Below are 15000 nucleotides of genomic sequence, written 5' to 3'. Positions count from 1 at the left end.
AAAAGGAAGCCAATCTGGTGGTCCCCTGCCATAAACAAACTCTACAACTGAATGAGGAAACTGATGTGGAATAAGGTGAAGTCCCAAGACTGAAAAACTCCCTTATTAGCCTCAACAAAAAGTTGAGAGCCCTCATCAAATCCTCTAAAGCTAGCTATGAAAACAGAATTGCAGCAGATTAAGACCACCATAAGGCCTTATATAGTTTATGTAAGGAATCTCCACGGCAATACCCATATTTGCTCTGAGCTACTGCACAATGGTACCTCCTATACCAAGCCAATAGATATTGCCAGTATACTGGCCAACAGATTCAGTGCCAACTTTACCCCCCCCCAAAGGACCAATCACAATACCAGTAGCTTGCCAGGCACTCTATTATTGTCCAAGGTCAAGAATACAGCTTCTATGGGACATGACAGTTTCCCTGGCTGTGTTCTACATGAACTACAGAGTAAACTGGCACCTCACCTGTGTGCCCTGTTCAATCACAACCTCACCTCAGGCTTTGTCCTTATCGAATGGCACACTGCTACAGTCATTCCTCTCCACATAGGAGGAGCAACTCCAGACCCTGGGAAATATTGCCCCATTAGCCTGATGAGTCTGATATGCAAAGCTATGGAACGCATCATCATGGACGTAATAAACAAGGATATAGGGAATCCCCAAACCTCTGGATCCCACACAGATTGGGTATGTGAAGGGTAGATCATGTCTGCTTAACTTGGTTGACTTTGAGTCAGTCACCAGAGCTATGGATGAAGGCAGGGTGGTTCATACAGTCCATCTTGATCTGGCCAAGGACTTTGATACAATTCCCCACTCAGGAATCATAGAAAAACTCACCAAGCTAGTCATCAACCCCTATATCACTAAGTGGGTTGCAAACTGGCTCCCAGATGGAACCCACTTTGTGAAAGTAGCTGACTCCAAGTCAGACTGCTGACTAGTCTTGAGTGGAGATCCACAGGGTTTGGTCCTGGGTCCTCTCCTGTTTGGTATCTACTTTCCTGAAGTCCAGACCTACATGAAGGGAGACTGGCTGACAAAGTTCACAGATGATTACAATTTGGGAGCTATTATTACCTCCCCAAGTGATGTTGACATCCTGTAGAATGGCCTCACTGAATCAAATGACTGGTGTCAGAACCATGGCCTTAAGCTCAATGCCAAAAAAATGTTTTGTCATTCCCTTTGGGAAAAACCTGGTTCCCATGAATTACCACATCGATGGTAGTCCACTGATCACAAAAGGTGTTATAAGAGATCTGGGAACACAGATTGACAGCAGCCTCTCTTTTGATTACCACATTGCCGCTGTGGTCAGAAAGTCCTATGTGGCACATCTCATTACTAAGAGTTTTGCATCCAGGAAGAAAGAGGTCATTGTCTCCCTCTACTCTTCCCTCATTAGGCCAGTCATTGAGTACAATGCCCCATTTGGCATGTACCTCACTAGATACCTGCAACAACTGGAGAGGCTGCAAAAGTACCCCCCAAAGAGGATCCTAGGCCTTAAACACTTATCCTATTTGGACAGACTCATATCGCCTACTTTGAGCCGATCTCTGCTTGACTTACAAAGCCATGTCTGACCCAGCTCTGTTAGAAATGCTACATCTAAAGAAATCCCAAACCCTCTGCATCACACACTCCAGCGACCTCAACCTCATTACCACAATCAACAGAACGTACTGGAGGGACAGGTTCATAACCCAGAGACTGCCCATGCTATGGAATAGACTTCCGATACATGTCAAACAGAGCACCTTGCTGACTTTCAAGAGAAATCTTGATGATTGAATGGGAAATAGAAAATTCCCCCAGGGGATAACTCCTGTGGCTCTACTCAACAGAGGCACTGGGGAACAAAGGTCGGGTGGCACAATGCCAGGGTAATCCTATGACTAGGCTTGTAAAAACACACACCAGGGCCATTAGCCTAGTACACTCCTATGAACCTCATTGTGGATTTCTGTCAAATGCCTTGATATGGTCAAGTTCCACAAGATAATACTGTTGTCAAACTGCATGCCCTTAATGACCTCTGTGAAGCCATCTATCAGATGCAACAGACATGATGTAGCATTAACAACTGATACAAGTCTGTTGCACACAGCCTCAATATTATAGTGTCCATTTAGTAGAGATCCATGATGACATGTCCGTCTACCTTACAGGTGAGGAGAGTCAGAATGTGTCTACATGCATGCATCAGGTGCTGTTCCCCCAACTCAGATGTATGTATGTCGATGTACACCCTTCAACAGCAATGCAGCCCATGTGGAGTGTGTTTGAAATGTATATTCAACCGTATCAGGGAGATGTATGTTCTGATTCATGCCATAGGTGATCTGTGATGTTGTCACAGTCCATTGATTCCATGTGATAAGCCTGGATTAAGATACGACAGTACATAAACCTATCGTGATCTGGCCTAGGGTTTGGAAACAATCCCCCATGCAGGCATTATTGAGAAATTCTCCTAGCAGGGGAGTAAACCCTACATCACTAGATGTTAACCAGTTGGTTCATTGACAGAATACATACTGTGAAAGTTGGTGAATCAACCTGTACCAGTAGTCCCATCACCATTGGCAAACCCTAGGGATTTGTGCTTGGCCCCTTACTGTTTGTAATGTATTTCTTGACAGTTCAGGCTAAAGTATGTGGCCTTTGGCTTACCAAGTTTGCTGATTCTTGGATATTGTCCACCAATGATGATAACATACTACAGGAGGGGCTTACACAGATGAATGATTAGTGAGAAATCCACATGAGCTACAAATAAATGCAGAAAGGTGTCTTTATGTTGTCCTTCAGATAAGTGGCTGTCCATGTTACTTGCAACATTGAAAAGAGTAACGCAGGCACTGAAAGCACATGTAGATAGCAATCTGAACTTCGTCCAGCAAGTGACCACACTGGAATTGAAAGTCTATATTGTGCACATCATGTATCATGCCATCATATTCATATCTTAGTATTGTACTTAAAAACCTCATCAGAAGAACAGTAGGGTAATGCTCTCTTTTGCATGTACCTCATCAGACACATGCAGCAGATGGACAGACCATAGGTCTTTCTCATCAAGAAAACAAAGGGCCTACAAATCATGCCATGATGTATGTGAAGAGACTGAAAGCCGTGTCACTGTATCCAGTTATCCCATAGGATGAGGTGACTTCTGCCTGCTCTCCAGTCCAGTCTCTAAGCCTGCCCTGGTGGGAATAGTGCATATCCACAAAACTGATATAGCTGATGACATCAACAGTGTCTGCTGAGAATATAGTAATAACAGTATCTTACATGCTGGTGTAAAAGGCTCTGTATAATATCAAGCAAGAGCACCAACACAGTCCTTATGTGTCTGCAGTAAGAATATAAGCCCTGCCTATCTAAGTACACCGGTACAGACCTCTGTATTTAAGGCAAAAGCAACACCTCCAGTCTGGTTTGGAGTGTCTCAGACAACACTTTATAGCTGATGACATCAGCAGAGTCTGTCAAGGAGAATATTATTCATAGGTGTTTACTAGGCTAATGATCACAAGGGTCTTTTTAAGTCTAGCAAATAAACAAAATGTACCAATAACCACAGAAGAAAACACACTCGGAGCTGTAGGACTGCTGAAACTTTAATCTGTTCTGGTATCTTGGCTTTAAAAGCCTTCAAAGGAATAATTTCACAAACACTTAACAGTATAATTTATACCAAACTTAATCAGTCAATCAATTAAAAATAAAATAATTTTCATTTAAAGAAACCATGTACCAAATAATCTATAAATATTTGCAAGAATAAATAACACTTTAAATAAGAAAATCTATTTATAAATTCAAGTAAATGTCCAAATTCAAACCCTTAGGAGCAAGTGTACCTAGATTAAGAATAAATCTACTTTCCATTTCTAACAATTTCTGTACAAAATTACTACTCCCTTGACAAGAGGGCTTAGCTAAAAAATAGAAGGAATCATCCTATCCCTCATGTGTTTTATGAAAATGATCAGCAATGGGACTGTCTAATCTACAATTCCTAATATCGCCCAAATGTTCCAAGATATGAATTTTAACCATACACGTAGTTTAGTCAATATAGCATCTAGGGGGCAAGCATCCACAATGTACACCACCCCACAAGACTGGCAATCGAACCTATCCTCGGCCACATACTTAACACCATTAATTTGAAATATATAAATATATAGGTATATATATGTGGTACATGACACTTACTGAACTTAAAACATTCTGCTTTCATGTAGGTTTTAATGATTAGCAGATGGTGGTGTTTGTGAATGTTTGTGTGTCAGTGTGTCTTGTGTAGTGGCAGTGTTATGGGAAGGTTTTTATAAAGGTAACGTGTAAGGTTAGGGTTGAGCGATGGGGTTAGCACCCATTACTAAAGTACTGATGGGGGCTAGAACCCCCCCTGCCCTCTTCAGTATTGGGTGCTAAGTCTAACCCTAACAGCAAATGCGAATGACCACACACTACTACATATGCATCTCCCAACTCCCTGCTAATTAGATATACTATCTCTGTGATCACACAATTCCAGGAAAGGGGCACATTTTTCAATCTTGGAGTGTCAGTCTCGTACATCTGTCAGTTATCTGCTTTGTTGACGTAAATGCATTAACCATTTATGGAGAAATTTGGGAGATTCAACCAACGTAATTGCTCCTACATATATATAACATTTTTCACTGTTTCACACAATATGAATCTGTAACCTGGTATGAAAATGTTGTGTGTTCTTTCCAAATCAATGTTTAAGTATTTCGGAAAAACAATGTAGTTGCATCTGATTTTGAAAGGTAAGACTGATCTGGGTTTTATCACTGCACACAATGCATAGGTCAACATTCTAGCAGGGTATAACATGAGAAAATGTTGCACTCCTGAAGTGTTGCCTCTTGGATGTGGAGTCAGAATGACACTCAGTTGTCTTTTTTTTTTTTTTTTTTAGTTATTGTTAATATAACTGTGGAAATGCAGCTCCTTTTAAAGCACACATGCAGAAAGTAGGCAAACGCAGAATTTCAGAAAAGTTGTTTTCTCTGCCAGATTCTCTAAAGGAAAAGGCAAATGACAGTCATGTGACTAATCAAGCAATTCCCTCATTAACAAGTTATGGTAACCTTGGAGGCAATTTTAGAATGTAGCAAAGAACACAGGGGTTAGAACCTCCTACATTTGGAATTGCAGAACTCCCTGGGAGAGCTCAGTCACTGCCCTGTTCATCTGAATGACATACTAGAGTACCTGGTACTCTAATGAATAATATGTTGCTCATAGCTTTCTGTAGAGTAACATACCAGGAAGAAAAAAAGGATCTCTGTAGCTACAACTATTAAAGCACTAATATACGTACACAGTCTCATATATGTAAAGACACACAGACATCAATAAAATTAAGGGGGCGAGTGCCTAAGAATAACTGGAAACAAGCAAACTCGAAAGAAAATGCACCTTTCATGTAATCACTGCTTTTTCATATACTAAAAATCATAATCCTGACCAAAAATATTTTGCAAAAACAGTGTTATTTGAATGAGCAATCCCCCCATACACCATCATGTGAAAGGCTTTAATCCCACACCCAATTAATTATATGTACTAATTCTATGGTCGCACAGCAATCTGGGTAGATAAAAACTCCCACATTCAAATGCTCAGATGTTTTGCACAAAGTCATACTGCACCTGCACCACAAGCATAACAGACCAAAAAATGGTATTTAATGGCATATATGCAACTGTAGATACAGTTCTGTCTTCTAATTCTATATATTTGGCATTCTGATTTACATCCTTTATAGCTTTCAACACTTTGTAAGAACCCCTTATACATATACTACATATACTCATAAGAATGTGCTAGCACAAATGTACACACACACACATGAACACATACACTTTCACGCACAAATATGCACATATCTACATGTATGCACTCACAAGCATACGCACGCACACACACAGATATAGACATGAACTGTATAGATTAGACTATTGAAAGGCTGGTTTAAAAAGACTGTGTCATTAGTCTAGTAACTTCATATGATCTTATGATCCTATATACTGAGTTATGTATGAAATATCTTGTTCTATAGGTTTAATGGACATGAGAGGTACATCATAGTCATTGACAAAGTTCCTTAATACTAGAATACAATATATTTCATGTGCTCACAAGCCAGACCAAATTTATTTTATCATTTTGTTAACCTGTATGATGTACGTTTGTTTTTGATTTCTGCTATACATTTTCAAAGATTTCTTTTTTTTTTTCACTTTGTCACCTACAGCTACTGTTTGGGTTTTCAGTGTGGGAAGTCTGTTGATAAAAAGATTTTATGACTGGTCCCTTGACATTTGTTTTGTGGGATAATGGACTAGACTGAGATGTGTACCTCCTTTCTAGTAGTTTGGATAGTAAACCAGCAGTGAAATGAACTGAAAGATTGCCGAGATCTCCATAGGCAAAAATAAAAAGCTTGTTTTTTAAAGATATCCTGATATTGTGGCAGACTGTGTATGTGGGCACCCGTGAGGTATTGTTACTCTGACATGATTCTTTGTAATATGATAGCAACTAGATGAAGCAATCATCTCCATTGTGTCAGGTACAGATTTAAATTTTTGCAGTCATAATCTTAGAAAATTACTATAATAGGTTTTGCATTACCATGCATTTTTAGAAAGATATGTAGTTTGAAACTGAAATGTCTGTCAGTAGTGACTTCAGACTCAAATGATTTGCCAGAAAACCATAAATTTTATGGAGAACAGACCAAAAATATGTGGCAAAAATCTGCATTCTGCAAAAATTGGAACAGTTCAAGCAGTAAAAGCATTTAATCAGAGAAAATAAGAAGCATACTTACAGAACATTAACAGACACAGCCTTTTAACCATTGATAATATTAAAACAAACCGCTACAAATTTAGCTTTTTCCCATGGTACACTTGTATCTAAGCAAGGAGGGAAAAAACTTTTAGGCATTATCATTATTATAATGATTTACCCTGAACAATAAAGGCAGCCCCAATGCAATCTATTACCAGTAAACCCAAACCAATATGGGTCACTAATGAAGATGGCATTAAAAAAGAAATAACTGAATAAATAGCACATATTTCCTTTTGTAAAAGCAATCTCTATCCCAAGACAACTCCACCCATAAAAGCAGACTATACTGCTACAGACAAATCCCTGGGATTCATGAAGCTTGCGCCAGGTGCAGGCATAGCGTCAGTGTTCTAACATCAAATATGGCCACCGAGCAATTCAGGTGCGAGCTGTTTCCACGTGCACTACCTGCGTATGCTACACCCACACAACTCCTGAGCCTTGTATGCTAATTACCCCATGTGCAGCAGTGTAGCATGCAAATGAAGATATGTAGTGATTCAGGAAGTGGTGCAGGCATAGTGTAAGCATGCAGAAATGTAAACCGTAGAAAACAGTTTACATTTTTGCAAACATAAAATCGGAGCCATGACAGCCAACCAAACACATGTATTATATTGTTAATATATGCCAATGGCTAAATATATAGCCATTGGCATAAAAAAATGGACAAAGTATTAAATTAACATTTAATATATCTAGTCGCACTATCGTGATGTGGAAGCGCAGGGCAGCGGTGCGCAAAGGGGATCGCAAGGAATATATAAAAATATAGAATAAAACTGCAATGAAACACACATCATGATATCCCCATAATAGTCAATGGCAGGCATGCTACACCATACTCATGGCGCAAGGGTTGTTAAGGGGCAGTGACAGTGTTATGCACAGTAGCTAGGAATTAGTAGGCAATGCCATGAAAATGAGAGGAGTAATAGTGACTCGCAGATTCCCTGCTGGTGTAAGGATGCACCTCACAGCATAGCATTATAACACTGTGGTGTGCCCTTGAGATAAAGATGACATCAAGAGAGGGGTGTGTTGCCATTGCTGTAAGCACATTGGAGCATTGCTAAACCAGTTTGCCCCTAGCTAGGCAAAGCTGCAGGATAGGAATGTGTCGAATTGGCCATAATTATGCTTGGCTGAGAGCACACAAGGTAACCGAGCATGCATGTAAACGGAGATGAAAACGCGGGTAAACCGGTATGTGTGGCACTCACTGCAGCTGAAACAGGAAAGCTATAGGAAAGAAATAAGGAAAGGCTGCAGCAGTGAAATTGGAGTAGAAATGACTAATTAATACCTAGGAGCCTACAGTGGGCCATTGAGAACGGCTAACAAGGCTACAAGCAGCTACCTGCAGACTAGGAAAGGGGAGGGGCTGTACTGCAAAGAAACTAGTAAAGTGTCAAAGCAGAACAAAGCTGATTTGCCGTATATCAGCTACAAGGCACATTTTGCCAAGACTGGGTAGGGAAAGTACAAAACAAAAAAGATGGCAGGTGGATGCATGCCTGATAATGGGAGGGGATCCAGGTCTAAAAGTGAAATAAAGGGCAACAGATTAATGAAGGCAGGCAAGTAGATCTCCATAGTTAAGGCCCCACACTTGAAGTACTCATTGCAAAACCCATAATTAAGACACGCTGCAGCTGGAATAGCTCATACCTACCCACTGACATCAACAGCATCCATAGCACAATACTATAAAGTGTGAAAGTACCTCACACACGTTTGTGTATTCCCATACACTCTGCACTAGTGGTGCATACAGACGGTGAACTTTTATTATGTACATGTTAGGGGCTGCCATAGCTTTGATGTTTTGGAGACTGAAGGTGGTGTGGAGGATGATGCACATGACCACCTCAGGCTCTAGAGGAGGAGGAGAGTGTTAAGACCCAGGGTAACCTACCAGGGGCTACATGATCAGGAGATAGTAGAGCATTACAGGGTGGACAGGGACATCCTACAGCAACTTGTGGAGCTGTGCCGGCCACGCTTCAGAGCCAGAACAAACAGAGGGAAACCCATCCCAGTGGATACAAAGGTATGTGTAAGCCTGAGAATACTAGCTACAGGTACCTTTCAAAGACCAACTGGGGATATCTTGGGGATCTCGCAGGCATCAGCATCCAGGGTACTACACCAGTTCCTGGATGCTATATTACCACATGCCAATGAGCACATATACTTCCTCTGAATGCAGGAGGAGTTGGTCAGCAATATGCATCTCTTCCACTGTGTGGCAGAATATCCGGAGGTACTGGGTGCAATAGACTGCACGCACATACACACAAAGTCACCACCCGGTGAGCAGGGTAGGTGCTACATAAACTGCAAGGGATACCCCTCTATCAACTGCCAGGTCATGTGCAATGCCCAGAGCATTAACATAGATGTGTGTGCTGGCAGCCCTGGAAGCTATCACGACTCCTACATCTGGCATGCCTCACAGCTGTATCGGTTATTTACCATGGGGACATCCCAAATGGCCACCTGGTGTGAGATGCTGGCTATGCACTGGAACCGTGGATGATGACTCCCATCAGAAATGCACACAGACCCATGCAGGAATGCCATAATGAGGCACACACACAAACCATAATCATCATAGAGCATGTATTTGGGATGCTGAAATCATGGTTCCGTTGCTTGGACATATCTGGTGGAGCCTTGCAGTACTCTCTAGGCACATGTGCCCACATCTTCATAGTGTGTGCCATACTACACAATATGATCCTGCTGAAACAGCTGCAGCAGGGACAGAATGATGAAGCCCCTCACAGCCCAACACCATTGCCAAGGGCCCCACTGGCACAGAGGTACTCAGACCATGAACACCCTGAGCCAGCCTCAGTAGACAGACGGAGGTATGCCCAGTATGCCCATGCCTTGCCAAAGTGGGAACATATAGCACACACACTGACAGTGTAGGCACCTAGGGACTGACACCTTTCTCCACCTGCACACACAGTAAAAATGGATGGCACACACACAACACTACCTGTAAATTGTCATGTATAGGCAGTCTACTGTGTGCATCCAACATAGGCAGCCCTCAGCTATTGCACACACACAACTGCCATTGGCACAAGGTAAGTCAACACCTGAACAGTAAATTAAGCTATCAGCATATGCAGATACTGTATGTATATATTCATAGGTAGGTAGTTGGCCAACTGCCAGAGGCCATTCGCAAGCCCAGCCAAAATGTGTCAGCTTTTGCCACCTTATTGATTCATTAACTGTCCCTCTGTGGAGCAGAGCCAATGGTGGGATCCCTGGGGTGCATCTACTGTTCCCCATCTGCTCTTCAGGATTTCTCTTGCAGAGTGTTAGTGAGGGGCTCTGTATAATGTAGTTGGGGATGTTGCTCCAAAGTATGGAGAGTGTCTGTGACAGGAGGCTGTCCCTCCAACATCTTCCAGTTATTTGTTGTGGCAAGGTTCAGCTCATTACAGTGTGTGGCTTACTGTGACATGGATTCCCATAGGTGGAGCATATCCATCAAGCTTGAGTTCGACATGGCTGTGTTGGCCAATGGAGATCATCTCTGGGTAAATGAGATGCCACTGAGTAAAGCAGGAGTTTATTCAGTCTGGCTACATAGGCCATATGTTGGAAACCAGTATTCCCCTTGGCGAGGCACATTTGTGGACCTCCCAGCTGTTGGAAGTGTCTTCTGCGGTACATCCCACATGGGTTATTATACCCTATGATGGGACTAATGAGTGGTGAGTAAAGTGGCACTATAACCCCAGTATGTCTAGATGGGAATCCTTTAGTAATCAGATGGCCTACATAGAAGGATGTCCTAACTACTGTGGAGATGTGATTGTCAAAGTGGAGATCACTATCTACCCTAGTTCCCAGATACCACATTACCTCGTCCGTATTTTAGTGGCTGCCACTTATGTGTTAATATGTGGGTGCCAATTCCACAATGGCATGACCATGCAGTTAGTGGAACTTGGCTGGAGGCTGTGACATTGACACTCTGTGACGTTCTTGGTGAGGCCCCTTGAGGGATGTCTGTGTCAGCTGGACTATCAATCATGGCTCCCAGTTCACAGTCATTGCCAAACATGGTCTGCTGTAGTCCACCTGTTTGCATGTACCTCTGAGACGTATATGCCAAACAGTAGAGCTCCCAGGACTGAGTCCTGTGGGACACCAGTCATGACTGGTCAACAGATGGACCTGGAGACCGCTAGTCATACCATGTGGGTTCTGTGTGTAAGCCCATTAGCAACCCAACCTGTGATGTATGGGTGTATGTACAGGCTGGTGTGTTTATCAATAATACCTGAGTGGGGCATGGTGTCAAAAGCCTTGGCGAGGTCCAGGTAGTATGTGTGAACCACCTCCCCCATCATCTAACATTTTGGTGACTGTATGTAAGACGTCAAACAGGTTCAGTAGGCATGAACTGCACTCAACTAAGCTAACCCTGTGTTGTGTCACGTGTTTGGAGGTTACCAGTGTCTTTGTTAATGAGTGCCATGAGGATGCAAACCATATCATTGCAGACCAGGCTATTCAGGCTTATGGGGTGGTAGTTACCATGGTCAGTTGGGATTCCACCTTGATTCAGTGGAATAATCGTTGCCATGTGCCATTGTATGGGCATGTAGCCTGTGGAGAGGCTGAGGTAGGAAAGCTTAATTAGGTGGGGGGCAGGTTGTCTTGTATAGTTTGCAAGACACAATCCGGGACAACATCTGCCTCCATTAATGCTGTGTTCTGCTGTTAGAGAGGGCCATTTACACCTGTGTGTGTCTGATGTGTGGGATACTGTACCTCTCTGGTAGTGTTGTGGGGCTCTTTAGGGGGTGAAGTATGCACTGAATGTATCTGCAAGGGTGTTGGCAATATCAGTAGGGTCAGCATATTTTGTGCTATATTTCACCAGCACAGTGCAAATCTGTGTGTCACCACATAGATCCTTGAAATAGCCAAAGAAGGCTTTGTGGTTATCTTTCAAATACTTATGTATTCTCCTGCTGATGTTAGCCTTGGTTGATGTCATGAGGGACCTGCGTATCATACTAATAGTGGTCACAGATGTCTGTCCTTTGTGGGATTTGCTGTTTGTCTGGAACACTGTCCCACTTCTGTAGTATAGCCTGTTTATTTCAGACGTCCACCAGACCGGTGTCCTTGTCTAAGAGGAGTGAGTCTTGGTTTACCAGTGATGGCATGATCCATACATTGTGTAGGTGCTTATAGACTGCATTTGTAAATCTGTCTATCTTGAGCAGTGTTTCCCCTTAGCGTGGGGGCTGTGAAACACCCCACCTCTGTCACTAGTGGTATAAATTTAGCTGTAGGAAAGGTATACACTGTGGTATCTGTGGGTGGGGGAGATGCTTGGGTGTGGAAACGGTGAATAGTTCATGGTCAGATCTAACCAGGGACAGGTTAACCTCCACTGTGGTGCACCTGTTGCCCATGTTGGTGATGACCACTTCTAGTAGTTTCCACCTCATGTTAGGGAGGTTTACCACCTGATACAGGGCATATGAGGTGATAAATTCTAAGAAGAGCTGGGCCTGGAAGTGAGTACCAGAGTACCATTGTTGCCATGGTGTTGGCTAAGGCAGTAGCAGAGCAGCTGATGTGCATGTAATTAGCTACTTAGGAACACTAATTGGTTTTCGGGATAGCACATGTTACTGATCTGTAACTATAAAAGGTTGCCTTGTCACACATTCAAACCATCTGTATCTACCTGTAGGACAGTAAAAAACACTGAAAGACGAACCAAAAATGAGTATTATACTAGTCAATAACACCTCCAATTACTAAGAAGGTATGTATAACATGTAGTATGTCTGTGTATGTAGTACCTGTACTGTAAGAATTACAATGTAATCAATGCATATAGTAAAAATAGCTATCTTGTAGCAATGTATTGTTGAGCAGTAGTAATGCTTGTAGTATTCTATGTGTGTACTGCTGTAGGTCACAAGGCAAACTCCACATACACCACAAGGGATGATATGGGCTTGGAACCCACCAATTCACTTCCAGCCAGTCAGTGTCAGGATTGGTCCAACAAGTATGTGCTATAACAGGAGATAGTATATGTCAATATATTTTGACAGTCGACCTATGTATGGGTGTATAAGTAAGATGAACATGTTAAAGGTGGGCTTACCATGAAAATATGGTGCGCATTGTGGGATATTGTGCCAATAACTGTGTAATGTACAATATTTTAGGCAGATCTGTATTATTTTCTACATAGCAGTTCTGTTATGTTATGCAAACAGTAGTTATGTCTATTGGCAAATACATTACTCAATAACAGGATACATATCATTTGTATTCATCTGACAGTTTAGCAGCATGATAGCAAAGTAGAGCCAGGTAACTATCCGTGCACATAACACATGTAATATCCACCCCTCTAGTATCGTTTGCAAGCAATAACAGCTGTGCATGTGTACATGTTATGCAAATTTGTAGTGATGCTTGTTACAGGCTTGACCTCTCTAGTATTGTTTGCAAGCAATAACAGCTGTGCATGCGTACATGTTATGAAAATGTGTACACCTACACAGAGTGGATATTGATAGTAGAGACACACTGGTTGAACTACCAGGTTTGTGTAGCCCAACCTCTCATTGCCATTCTAACAGCCACTTGCACATACTGTATGTAAGGTAGTGCACAGCACTGGTAATGAAACAGGTTGCATATCATCTTTAACTCCAGTGTACCATCAGCTGCCCATTTGTAATAACTGCTTCATAGGTGATGGCTTACACTATCTGATTATATCCTGATCATGTTGATAGTGGCATCAGAGTCTATTGATACATGACTCTGTTTGGAGAGTGGGTGTCTGTGCCCAACAGAACTCATGGCCCTGGTGGATATATGAGTATATATCCAGAGAAGGAAACAGACCTGTAGACACTTGCATCATCTGTAATCAACTAACAGGATATGATGTGCTCCTCAGGGGAGGATTGCTGCTAAAGGTAGCTACAATGTTTCCGTAATAGCAGTGTTGTCACGTCCATAACACAAATATTTACATGTGAACATCACTGTCTAAACCATCTTCATAAGCAATATGTAAACTAAATACAGTACTTGGTACTTGTAGTACTGAATGCTCATACAGGCATGTCCACTAGTCTGCTACTGGTGCTTACTAATGTCAGCTTTGTGTATGTGGCCATCCTGGGGGAATGTAATCTCTATACCAAGTACACTGCCAAACGCACCTAACACCATGCCCTACACATTGTTTGGGATGCAGCTACAGGGGTAAGCTGGAAGGCAGCCCACTCTTCAGCCATGACTGGACTGGACAGTCATGAGGTGTAGGTTAACACATGCAGCTCATCAACACAACCAATACATACCCTTACCAGAACACAGTAAGGACACCCACACGAACTACCAAAAATCACACACATTCACAAGCGCTTCGAAGTATCTGGCCAAACAAGTACCCCCCCCAAGCAGGAAGAGACAGACACCAAAATACATAAACTGTATGACAGTTTGCATAATTGTGCCACACCTCAGAACACGTGACTGGAAACATGCCCAACAGTACTCATTTGTAAATGCAAACTCTAGCACTATGTTACACACCAACCTATATGAGGGTATACATACTTGTCAGCTGCCTGTCTGCCATGATTAGCCACATACCCATACACTCAAACCACATTTTGAACTATACACATGGCTCTGGCATATTCCATGTTGTGCAGGACCTGTGATGCAGTAGTCTGGACTGCATGGAAACACATGTAGGAACTATCAGGTAGCCCATGCAGGTATGTCCCAAGGCATGGATAGCATTCTGCCATTGGTCAGAATGATTCTGCAGTACAGGGACAAAAGGATTGCATTCCACAATTGTCTAGTGTAGTGGTGCAAGTCACAGGGTATCCAGTATCTGTCTGCCTGGGATAACATGGTTGACAGACCATGATGCTTTGCCAGACAGGGTCTGCACCTGTCACCCCTGGGAATCTGGGTACTGCTTAGCCCAGGGCGTAATCCAGTTCCCAAAAAACTGGGGCTGCCCTGGGAAATATATGA

Source organism: Protopterus annectens, chromosome 6.part0 (assembly GCF_019279795.1).
Source record: "Protopterus annectens isolate FY-2018-M chromosome 6.part0, PAN1.0, whole genome shotgun sequence".
NCBI lineage: Eukaryota > Metazoa > Chordata > Ceratodontiformes > Protopteridae > Protopterus > Protopterus annectens.
This window is presented reverse-complemented; position numbering follows the sequence as displayed.